The sequence below is a fragment of the Crocuta crocuta genome, unplaced genomic scaffold, assembly GCF_008692635.1.
Source record: "Crocuta crocuta isolate KB4526 unplaced genomic scaffold, BGI_CrCroc_1.0 scaffold316, whole genome shotgun sequence".
Taxonomy (NCBI): domain Eukaryota; kingdom Metazoa; phylum Chordata; class Mammalia; order Carnivora; family Hyaenidae; genus Crocuta; species Crocuta crocuta.
In genome coordinates, this window is record NW_027529682.1 from 1335081 (window position 1) to 1346192 (window position 11112).

Here is an 11112-nt window from a genome sequence, read left to right on the forward strand (position 1 = left end):
AAGCCAAGGTTATGATGCTCAGCTGAACTCCTGGATGGAGCTTCTCATAATTTTCTGTTACCTGAGGGATCCTGTGTAAACCCATTCTAGACAGGATTTCTTTATTGTATTTTATTTCTGAGCTCCAACCAGGGCCTCCCTTTGGAGGTCAAGACTCCAAGTCTCCTTGAAAATTCCTACCCCAAAGGTAGAGGCTCCTGACTCCTGTGGTCATCATTTCTGCCCGGGTCTGCGGGTCCACAAGGAAAACTCATCAGTGACTTGATCTTAATCCCTCACTGCATGGGCACAGGTCAGTGAAGAACATCTGGTGGCCCCTGACCTTTATGTCCATTTGCCAAATGTATTAAAGCAGGGGTTACTGAAGAACCCATCTGTAGGCTTCCATCATGGTGGAGGGATGGGCTAGGTGGTGGTCTGATTTAAGGAGAACCTGTAAACCCTAACTATTTCACCCAGTCAAAGAAGGATTGATGACCCTCCCTTCAATGGTTGGAAGATCTCCACCTTTACAGTAAGCTATTATGTTGAGTTTCTTTGGGCTGGGGCTAGGAGAATGTCCTCCACCTCATCTCAGAAGGTTGAAAATAAAGTTGGCTTCTCCATAGGCTGGAATCATACCTAATTGCTCTTTGGGAGATTCCCACCCTGTCTCTCAGGAAGGTGGATTTTCCAGCCCATAATGTGGAGTTGTACAGAGAAAGCTAGATCAGTAAGAGTGAGAAAGTCTCTAATATGGTCCCCATAGGCTTCTGTTTCTGAAAAGGGACTTTTGCTTTAATTACTTAGACTAGAGACTAATGCTTTACCTTCTTGGAGGGCAGAAGTCCCTTAGCAACCCCATGAATTACAGTGAGATCTTGTTTATAATGATAAGGCTTCTTCAGGGCCCAGGTGTTTCTGGTGAACTCTGTCTGTTGCTGAGTATCCCGAATAAAGGGCAAGTCTACCGATTGTAGGTCCTGTTCAGCCATAGCTATCTAACCTCCTAATAGGAGGGAGCCAGGCAAAGTCAATGATGTGGGATGTCAAGTGTCCATATCTCATCCTGGTGGCTTCTTGTCCATGATTTCCCTCACCTGGGTCTAGGGACCTTCCAAGCTTCCCAGGAGAAATGGTAATGCCCCTCTACACTAGTCGTATCCTCTGGGGAGAAGTCTGTGTTGTAAAATGGACTGTCTCACATAGATTCTAAGGAAAACCAGATTAGAATGAATGGACTTGGCATCCTGGGCTACACAGAAATTGCTCTTTTTCATGATTTCTCTTGTCTTCAGCAGAGACTTAGCTGTCAGATTTCCATCTCTCAGTGACTGGAGGAAGAGGAAGAGAGTTGTTTTTCCTTTTTTTTTTTTTTTTTTTTTTANGTTGTGTGAATAACATGTGTAAGATAAAAATCAACCTGAACTCCTTTCTTAGCTAGAATGTCCAGAACTAATATAATAAGAACAGTAATACTTCCCCAGAATCTCAAAATTTCTCACACAGAGCCTGCTGAATACCACCTTCCCTTTGTTGTGAGGAAGACAGGGTCACTCAGGAATGGCAGCCACTACTTGGTATATGTTTCATTTACCTCCTTTAGCCTTGGTAGTGATAACTTACTCAATGCTCCTAAAACTCTTTCCTATTGAGATTAGACAGGATTTCAGATGCCTTTCAAATTTGTACTCTAGACAGCCCCTAACAGTCCATCAGAGTTGGCATAAAGGGCTCAATTTTTCAAAATAAATATATGAAAAAGGGGGCATCTTGTGTCCTTCATGGCATAATTAAAATGTTTCAGGATGGGATTTTGGACTCAGCCTATGGCTTTTGCCAGCCTTTTCTGTTTTCAAATCATTTAGATGTAATTCGATATTCAGCTCTCCACTCATCCCTCTCCTATTTGTCCATCACCCCAAAACATCACACCAAAAAAATGGGAAACAGGATCCTGCTTCTATGAGCCATCCATGAGGTGATGTCTGGTCCATATTAAATGTCAGAAGTAAATTATTTATGTGAGATGAAAATACAGAGATGTGATTATATTATGGATATTAATCCTACCCAAGAATAGCATCTTCACCACCACAAATGCTCCCTGAGGGACACTAATACTTTTTCAATTATACTTTGGTAACTGCTTGCCTTGGAAATATATGGAAAATGTGTAAACATTTGATAGGACACCTCAAATGTGATGTCTTCTTCAAATCTTGAATTTATCCTCTCTTCAGTCCTGTCCCATGTGTGAAAATAAATAAAATTTAAGTGAACAGGAGGAGTTACCCCCAGGTAATGGACAGAGGGACCTAGTCCAGGCCTTGATAGGCTAACACCATTTTGCAGAATCAGGAGCTTGTGGTCTGTCTGTCATTCATGATCAGGGTTACAGGAAGGCACAGTCAAGTTGCCTTGGCTAAAACACAGTGCTGGAGACCTTTCTCAATCTTAATTGACTTCTGATGTCTATCTCACATACGACCATTTGGTGACTTATGCTTTGGGTTTACCCAAGATGGTAGCCACTAGAGTACTTATGGCTGGGGTTTCCTACATCTCTGGGTCATGGGGGACACAGTGGCTGACAATCCGGGCAGAAATAAGAAAAGGGGCACCATGAAATTCCTTCAGCCCGATCTAGGACCCTCTTGCCTGTTTGAGGAGGGGAGGGGAATCTTAATTCCAACGCTGTTGTTACAATAACACACGAGCTTTAGAAAGACACTTAATTTTCCTCTACATCGGCTCTCTGCCGTGACATGGGCTAATAATACCAACTGGGCTTAGGAGACAATTACTGAACGATGCATAAAGCATTTTGCAATCTGAAGCATTAGCTCATAAAAGATGGAGTGGCAAAACATTCTGCTCCTTACCCCATGTACAGGGCATCAGACTGAATTTTAGGGTGGGGCAAGGAAAGGTCACTTTACAAAATGTGAAAAAGATGTGTTTTTTGAGCTCAAGGCTAGAGAGCAGAGATTTGGATGGCAATACATACGTGTGGCACACACACACACGCACGTACATATACTCATGTTAAAAATAGAAGTTGTATTACTTTGAGATGTGTCTGGGGCAGCATTGGAGTTAGCCAGTCCCTGTTAATAGGGCTACATTTCTTCCTGCATCTCAAAGAACAGACTCATTAGAGATTTTCTAATACGATGTGAAAGTCGTGTTTTTTATTTGAGAGTTATCTGAATGAATTCATTATGCATCCCATGCAAGCTCTCTTCCAGACCAGCCCATTCGTGTTGATCATTTGTTTATTGCTATCTTTCTTTTTCCACAAAGGATTGGCAGGGTTGGTGGGAGGGCAGGTGGCACTGTAATGAAAGATATCTAATATGTTTTTTGTTCTTTTGGGATAGAAAGCAGCGAGCCACCTTATAAAGGAAGGCATATTTTTGGCAATCTAGATGGAGAAGGGTCTCCTACAATGGCAGGACTAGTGATTGCATTGATCCTGTAAATTAATTCTTCTTGCCTTTGATGCTGTAGGACCATATAGTGCCCCCACAAATATGTCTTTATATCAGGGTAAGATAACCTTCCCATTCCCAGCAGGCAGGACCAATAGGCCAACAGGCAGCTGGGCAAGATTTCCTGGGCTTCCTGAACAAATGAAAAAAATGCAGGTGTCACTCTCCTGCCCCTGGGGCCAACCAGGTCATAGGGTAATTGCCCAGTTGCCTGCTGGGATAGTCCCACCAGGGTCTTCTCCCTTAAAGTTCATTTTTCATTTTGATTGCATCACGATGGCTTAGTGCTACAAACATCAGGGTATACCTGGTAGGGAAAAGGTCATAAAGAACTCCCGTAATCCCCCCTTTCCCTAAAATCCGGGGTTCGTTTTCATGGAGTCGTTTGGAAGGGGTGGGCAATCATGGCTGGTTGCTGGGTTATGTCTTTCTCCGCGAATGGCAGCAGAGAAATCTCCGTCTTGCTAGTTGAAGAGTCGCCCGGCTGCCTTATTTCAACTGAGGCAGCAGAGCCTGCTTTAGCTTTGAAGTGTGAAAACCAAATAAAGGTTGGCAAGGAGAAGAGACGGAAGCCGCATAGCCTTCTCGGAGCCTGCAGAGCCACGCCCAGCCCAAGGCACTGAAAGCAGATGCTTTCTTCCCTGATCCCCTTACTCACCCCTTGTCCAGTGTTCACCGCCCCCCCCCTCGGGGAATTGTGGCTCAAATAGCAGCAGGCTTGGTTGGTCGCCTCTTACTGGAGCTTTTTTGTTGTGGCTGGTGGACAGACTTTGTGAACTTCTCTCATTTGAAAAGGGACCAAACAGATGCTTGTCCTGCAACCATCTTGGTGAATGTCTTCCTAATCTGCCTATGACAGCAAGGCAGGGACACACACACAAACACACACATGCACGCACGCACACAGACTTGACTTTGGTTTGCCCCAGCAGCCCGAGTAATACTTTAGGCTATTTATTGTCTACCCCCTCTATGTCCTAGGGAAGATTTTAGAAATTCTAATACAAGAGGCTGAGAAAGGAAAATATTGGCTTCTACAGTACAAATATCTCTGTCCTGAAAGGAAATGTTAATTTTCCTCTAAATCAAATGTTGACATATATCAGCTGCTGCTGAAGATGTGTCAGTATGAGAGAAGGGTCTCCGCTCTGGAGCCTGGATATTGGGCTGGAGTCTCTCCTCTGAAATGCTAACTGGTTTAGCAGCAAAACAAGTTCGGCTTAGAAGTTTTATGAATCCTTGCAGTTTGTTTTCGAACGCTGATCTCTCTGGGACACCCCTCCTGAGCAGGGGAGGAGGGAACAGGGTCCCACTCTGTGGAACACACCGTTTCTGTCTAAGCCTGGGCCTCTATACTGGCCTCGGCAATGATTCAGGCGCTGCTTACCTCTGCCGGGAATACAGGATTTTAATTGGAGGTGGGGGCCTGGGAGGGCTAGGGGCACAGAGAAAGGATGTAATGCTCGGGCAGAGAGTAATTTCCAGCACTAGGTGTTTTACCTGCTGCTTTTCCCCACTGCCCACCCCCCAGCACACAGTCTCAGTATTCTTCTTTGTTCAACACCTGTGTTTTAAACACTGCAGATTAAGTTCCCCCTTCCTGTTCCTCTGACTAGGTGCACACAAGTGCACACACATGCACACATATGCACACACCCGTGCATGCACACGCGCACACACCCTTTTAACTTGTTAAGTTTGAAAGCTGATGATATATACAACCAGTATGCTTTGCCAGTCTGCACGGCGAAGGCCAAGATTAATGCAGAAGGTTGGTGCAATGTTGCCGCAGAGCAGCGTGATCAGAATGCAAGATGGAGCAGAGGGGGAAAGGCCAAGAAATATGTCTGTGCTTGGAGTTTACATGAGTCTCCTTAGCAACTTGTCTGAATTTATTTTTCCCTTCGTGTGTGTGGGTTCCTTCCAAACCCGTAGCAAAACGGGAGTTGTAGCTCCTAACAGTCCTCGATTCCTCTGCTAAGAGGGTGAAATTGTTTCAGTTGGTAGCAAACCCTTCTCTCCCCTTTGCCACTTCCCCTCCCCTCTCCCCTCCCAGAGGTGGCTCTGCTCCTTTGCATTGTGACTTTGTGGACTGTTGGGAGCGTTCCAGAAATTCTCATCTCCACGGGGGAAGGAGAGAGCCTGTTTCTGATGGCTACAGCTGTGCAGGTTTCTGCCACAGCCTTGCTGCTTCCAGTGCGTGTAGCATATGTGTCAGTGCGCCTGTTTCTACGCCCGTGTGTTGTAAAATAGGAAAGGAGCTGTGTGGCTCCTTTCCTCTCGACTATTTCGTGCCATTTTTTTGGTCTTGCTCTTCTCCTTTTGCATCTCCCACACCCCTCCCTCAATACACACAAACCCACACACACAGTGTTCTGTAATTCTAATTAGAATATAATATAATTAGAATATAAGGCTATTAGGAAAATAAACCTGGCTTTAGGAATCTGGTATGTTGCATTTTATGGGATTGGGTTTATTTCAGGGGAGACAACCAGAAATATTACAGTGGTTTTACCTAACATTGCTTTCCCTTGAAATAATTTTTGGGGAGTATAGTTTTTGCCTCATCAGAGCTGATGTCGAATATAAATCTTAATATTTCTCCTTCTTTGCCCCCTCCCTTTTTAGAGTCGGGAAAAAAGAAAAAAGAAGCCTGGCCAAAAGACGTTAAGGTTTAATTTTGGCTCTTTTACAAACAGATGTTGCTTGTCATTCTATTGTTGTTAAGCAGGTACCTGATTGGAGCAAGCAGTAGCATGCGCGCGCGTGCGTGTGTGTGTGTGTGTGTGTGTGTGTGTGTGTGTGTGTGAGAAAGAGAAAGAAGAAAAAGGAAGTCTGGGGAGAGAGAGCATATTGAGTGGACAGGGGGCCGAAAGGCAAAAAGAGATTGATTTTAGGACAAGTTGACAGCAAAAAGTAGGTAATATAGATTAATACTTTTTTCTTTCCAAACTTCAACGTGGTGGAGAAGGTATAAAATTATGTTCTCTTTGGCTGCTTACCGTTCCAAAGAAAGAGAGGAAGGTGGAAATCAGGCTACGTGGAAAGCCTTAGCTGGGAAAAGCTGGCCTCTCCTAGGCTGCGATGCAGACGGTTGGTTGGCTGTTCAGATGATCTCTTTGAGTAAACCCAAACCCTGCAGTAAGGCAAAGGTCTTTCTGTTTCAGCTGAACTTAGTTTCTTGTGTTTGGCGGTCGTAGGCATCCCGGTTAATGCTCCCGGGCTCTCTTGTAACTTCTCCCAGAACAAGCATCCCATTGTCCGGGTTTTAAGGGCATCCTGACTCTTTACATATTGACTCTCTCTTTTCTCACAGGATCCAAGTGATATTCTTTTCCGTTCTTTACCAAGCCTCTCTGCACTCTCACTTAACTCGTAGCTTCCTAATCGAATTGTGGGCTGCTTTCTCAAGAGCAAAACATAGCTTTGAAAAGAAAAGTGTTAAAGTCGGCTGGCATTCAGGAAACCTTGTGCAGCATGTAGTTCATTTCTATGAAAGAAATGATAGACATCTCATTTTTAAAAATATGTATTTCATGTCTCCATATCAGAATCTGGGTCTTATATGTATATATATACATATATCTTTTATATATATGTACATATATAATATATATTATATATTATAATATATAATATATATTATATATTAATATAATAATTAATATTAATATAATAATATATATAAATATATATCTTTTATATATATGTATATATATATACATATATTTTTAAATTGTGATTTCTTTTAAGAAACTTTCCTGGCTTTATTAACAATCCAGCTAGAAAGGAAGTTGTAGGCTGGCATCATTGTTTCCATTTTAAAAAGGAGGAAATATTGTCACCCTAAGCAAACTTCTTGCTTTCAAAAGTGAAAGTAGCCTCCTTAGCCAGCTGCACACGAAATAACTTGTTACTGGCAGCCTCTTTCTCTTTTGTTTCATCGGGTGTGTCAGAAGCAAATTGGCCTCCAATTTCTCACCCTTAAATAGTTGATCTCTGTTACACTCCTGTCCAAGGCAAACCTCGAGTGGGTTTGAGGCGGTCTGAGGAGCCGGCTGCTTTTTTGTCATTTAAAAGCAAGCTGAGGGCATCTTTTGTTTTTGTCCAACCTTGCTGATCCTGCCCCACCATTTTCATGTATTTGTTCATTAGTGAACCTAGCCATACTTCATTTTTCATTTTCCATTTTCCTTAAAATATTAATTTTTAATGCAGGTGGTGCGGTGTGATAGGAAGATTACCAATATCAGTTTCTAATTCTCCCTGCTCCTGAAAGGAACACGAAAATGATGGTGTTGCCTTGCCAGTCTCCTCCCAACTGCTCCCTTCTGGTCAGTTTTTCCTGGGCAGAGAATTAATTCTACCTAAGCTAGCTGGCTTCGATGCCGATGCCTTTACACTGCGTACTGGAGAGCCGCTCCCACACCAGGGTCTGGGCGTTCTGGAGGCAGTATGGCAGGTGGATGGAGCGTGGTGTGCCGCGTGGCACCGGTGAATTTCTCTTGGGGCAGCAGTTGCTGGATGTGCCTTTTTTGTTGTTGTTGAGGTGATTGGATCTTCCTCCAGAAAACAAGGGCTGCGGAGGGTGAGAGAAAAGGCATCAGGAAAACCGAAAACCCATAGGGAGACCAAAGACTAGCTGTCGCCCCTGCTTCAAGATGAATGCCAAAGGGTAGATCTGAGTCTTTTTTTCGTTCTTTTTTGCCTCTCTTTTCATTTCTCCCATCCTCTCTCCCTCTCTCTCTTTTTCTGTCTCATTTTCTCTGTTTCATTCTCTTCTCTTTCTTTTTCTGTTTTTCTTTTTCTTTTGCTCTCTCTGCCTCCTTTTCTTCCTTTCTTTTTCTTTTTTCTTTTCTTTTCTTTCTTTCTTTCTTTCTGTCTTTTCCTTCCTTTCTTTCTTGTCTTTTTATCTTTTTTTCTCATCTTTTGTCTTTCCCTTTCTCTTTTTCTTTCTTATCTCTTTTTCTTTCTTTTTTTCTTATCTCTTTTATCTCTTTCTCCTCTTTCTCCTCTTTCTTTCTTTCTTCTTTCTTTTTCCTTCTTTTCTTCCTTTCTTTTCTTTCTTTCTTTCTTTCTTTCTTTCTTTCTTTCTTTCTTTCTTTCTTTCTTTCTTTCTTTCTTTCTTTCTTTTCTTTTTTAAAAAGTTCAGTTGAATTTTTCTATCCCCTCAGGACAAAGGAGATCTGCAGAGAGTCTGCACAAGACGTGCACCTTTAAAAAAGAAGGCGGGTGGAGGGCAGAGAATCTTTCTGTTGGCATCGTGTTGCTGACATCACCATGGATTTGGTGTTCAAGTCCACAGGCAGGCAAAACTCAAATACATTTTCCCTTTTGCAAGCAGCTGCACAGTGAGTTTGCCTTCCATTAGTAAAGGAACAATGAAGGAAAAGTAAACCCTGTGTCTAAAACATGGCCCATGAAAGAACGTGGGAAAGAAAGCCAAGAACCCTGCTGTGGTGGAAGAAGGGATAGACTCATGAATTCTCTACAATAAGATATTTTACTTCTTTCTAACAGCCCGGTCAGCAGAGAGAAATAATGACTCCTGAAACAGTTCACAATCAGAAGTTAAAATGGTGTTTCAATGATGCCTCATCATGCCAGGTAACGATTGCCCAACTTGATTGTACTTTAACCATTCGTAATTATCAACAGGCTGTCTCTGAATCATGTGTAGCAAACAAGCGATTGGTTTGGTATAAAACATTGGAATTTGTGAGTATTTGGAGACCTCACATTCCTGTTTGATCGTTTTTTCTGGTAGTATCGTTCTCAGGGTTTGTCCATAGCCAGAGAAATTCCAGGAAAAATGTCAAAGTGACTTATATGCAGAACCTTTGTGTCTGGAAGTGAAGTAAATGTTATGTTGCCCAGTGTTATTCTCAAATTACATTTATTCCAGTGGTTGGGGTGCCCTTTTACTCTCATTTTGGCATTAATTCCGATTCAGCGTTTAAACAAGAATTGGGTGACAACAAGAAACGAACCAAAAGACAAACAAGGAGTCTTGATCCACTTGAAATCATTTTATTTTCCAGATGCAGGCTAATGGTTTGAAGATTTTGGCTTCACAAGATGGCAATGAGCTTAAAAAAATAGGATTCCTAAGGAGTTCCTTTTTTCAGGTAATAGTGTTTTCCTATAACTTTCCCAAACCTCCCTTTTCCTCAAGTACTGCAAATTTTTAGGGTCTGCCCGAATGATTTAATCGTGAAGCATAACTGCATTTTAAACTCAATTTTTAAAACTGGCAAATAGTTTTATAATATAGCAAATGAGTAGAGTGGTCATGGCATTCAACTCTATGGAATTCAGGGAAGAAAAACATAAAGTTATTACGTAACAGTGCTTACTTCTTTTGATGATGGTTTAGGCAGAACTATTTGAAACCATTGGGCACTGTCCTTAAAGTCTATGGATATCTTGGTAATCAAATTTAAAAATGTGAATATTAGAGGATTGTCTCTAAAAAGCCTACCATGTGCTCTGAGTTCCTGGAAGAAAGAGCTTCTGTAAACTGCATCCTAACAATATTGACATATTAACTCCAGTCCTAGATTGGTGATACTGTATGGCATTTAAAGGAATGTTCTGTGTATGTGTCCAGCGGTTAAGATTTGAGCTCAGCTATCATGATATAGGTAGTTTCCTTATAGTGTTATTGTAGGACTTTATGCCGCTTAAAAAGGCTTAATACCATAAATGATATGTTGCTTGATAAATTACTTTATCCTGATTTGCCATTGTTCATAAGCATCAGCCTACATTTTCCAACTTAATTATGAGTATTGTTATCTAAGAGACCCCACAAAATCTTGTTTAATAAAGCAAGCCAAAATTTCCTCTGAAAAGAACCTTTCTTTTCCTCCTTAGCACACAGAAGCGTCTTGAAGGAGGTATTCAATTAATCTTTTGGAGAAACTATCTACCTCCAAACAAACCACACTTCTAGGAGGTCAGTGTTTGACTTTATTCTTTTCCCCCTTGCCATCTTGGCATCTTCTGATTTTTATTTTATTTTCTGAAATTAAAACTGGGGATTGTTTTGGAAGCTAATGATACAAACTATTTGCAAGGAAGACCTTTTCTCTGTCCTATATTTGCCGAGAGAGAGAGAGAGAGAGAGAGAGAGAGATGTCCCCAATGAAAACATAGCATTGTGCTTCTTTCTGTGGGCTTTGAAAGTACACATTTATGAAGGTGGCTCTAATTGAATGACTAAGTATAACACTTTGACAGATCTCCTTTGGTTCATTGTTAACAAATACTGCATTACATCTTTGTAATGAATGTGATATAACAGTTAGCCCTCATCACTTGGGAAGCCTGGGCCAATCCTTTCCTATCTGAGTAAGAGCTCTATGTTACCCATGTTCCAGTAATCCTGAACTGTGTGCAGGGTGCCCATCCTCAAATGCCTCCAGGGACTTTGTTAGAGAAATCAAGGGAAGAGCAGAGAGGCTTGGGGTTTATTTTAAAATCTTTCATTTTAGAAAGGAAAGGAGTGTTTTTAAAATACAATAAAACAAAGGCCACTTGGAGGTGGTTGGATCTCAAAGTCAAGCCATGGAACCACAACTGAATTCTCAGTCTGGGCCACCAGTAGGCTTCACGTGATGATACCCATGGTTCA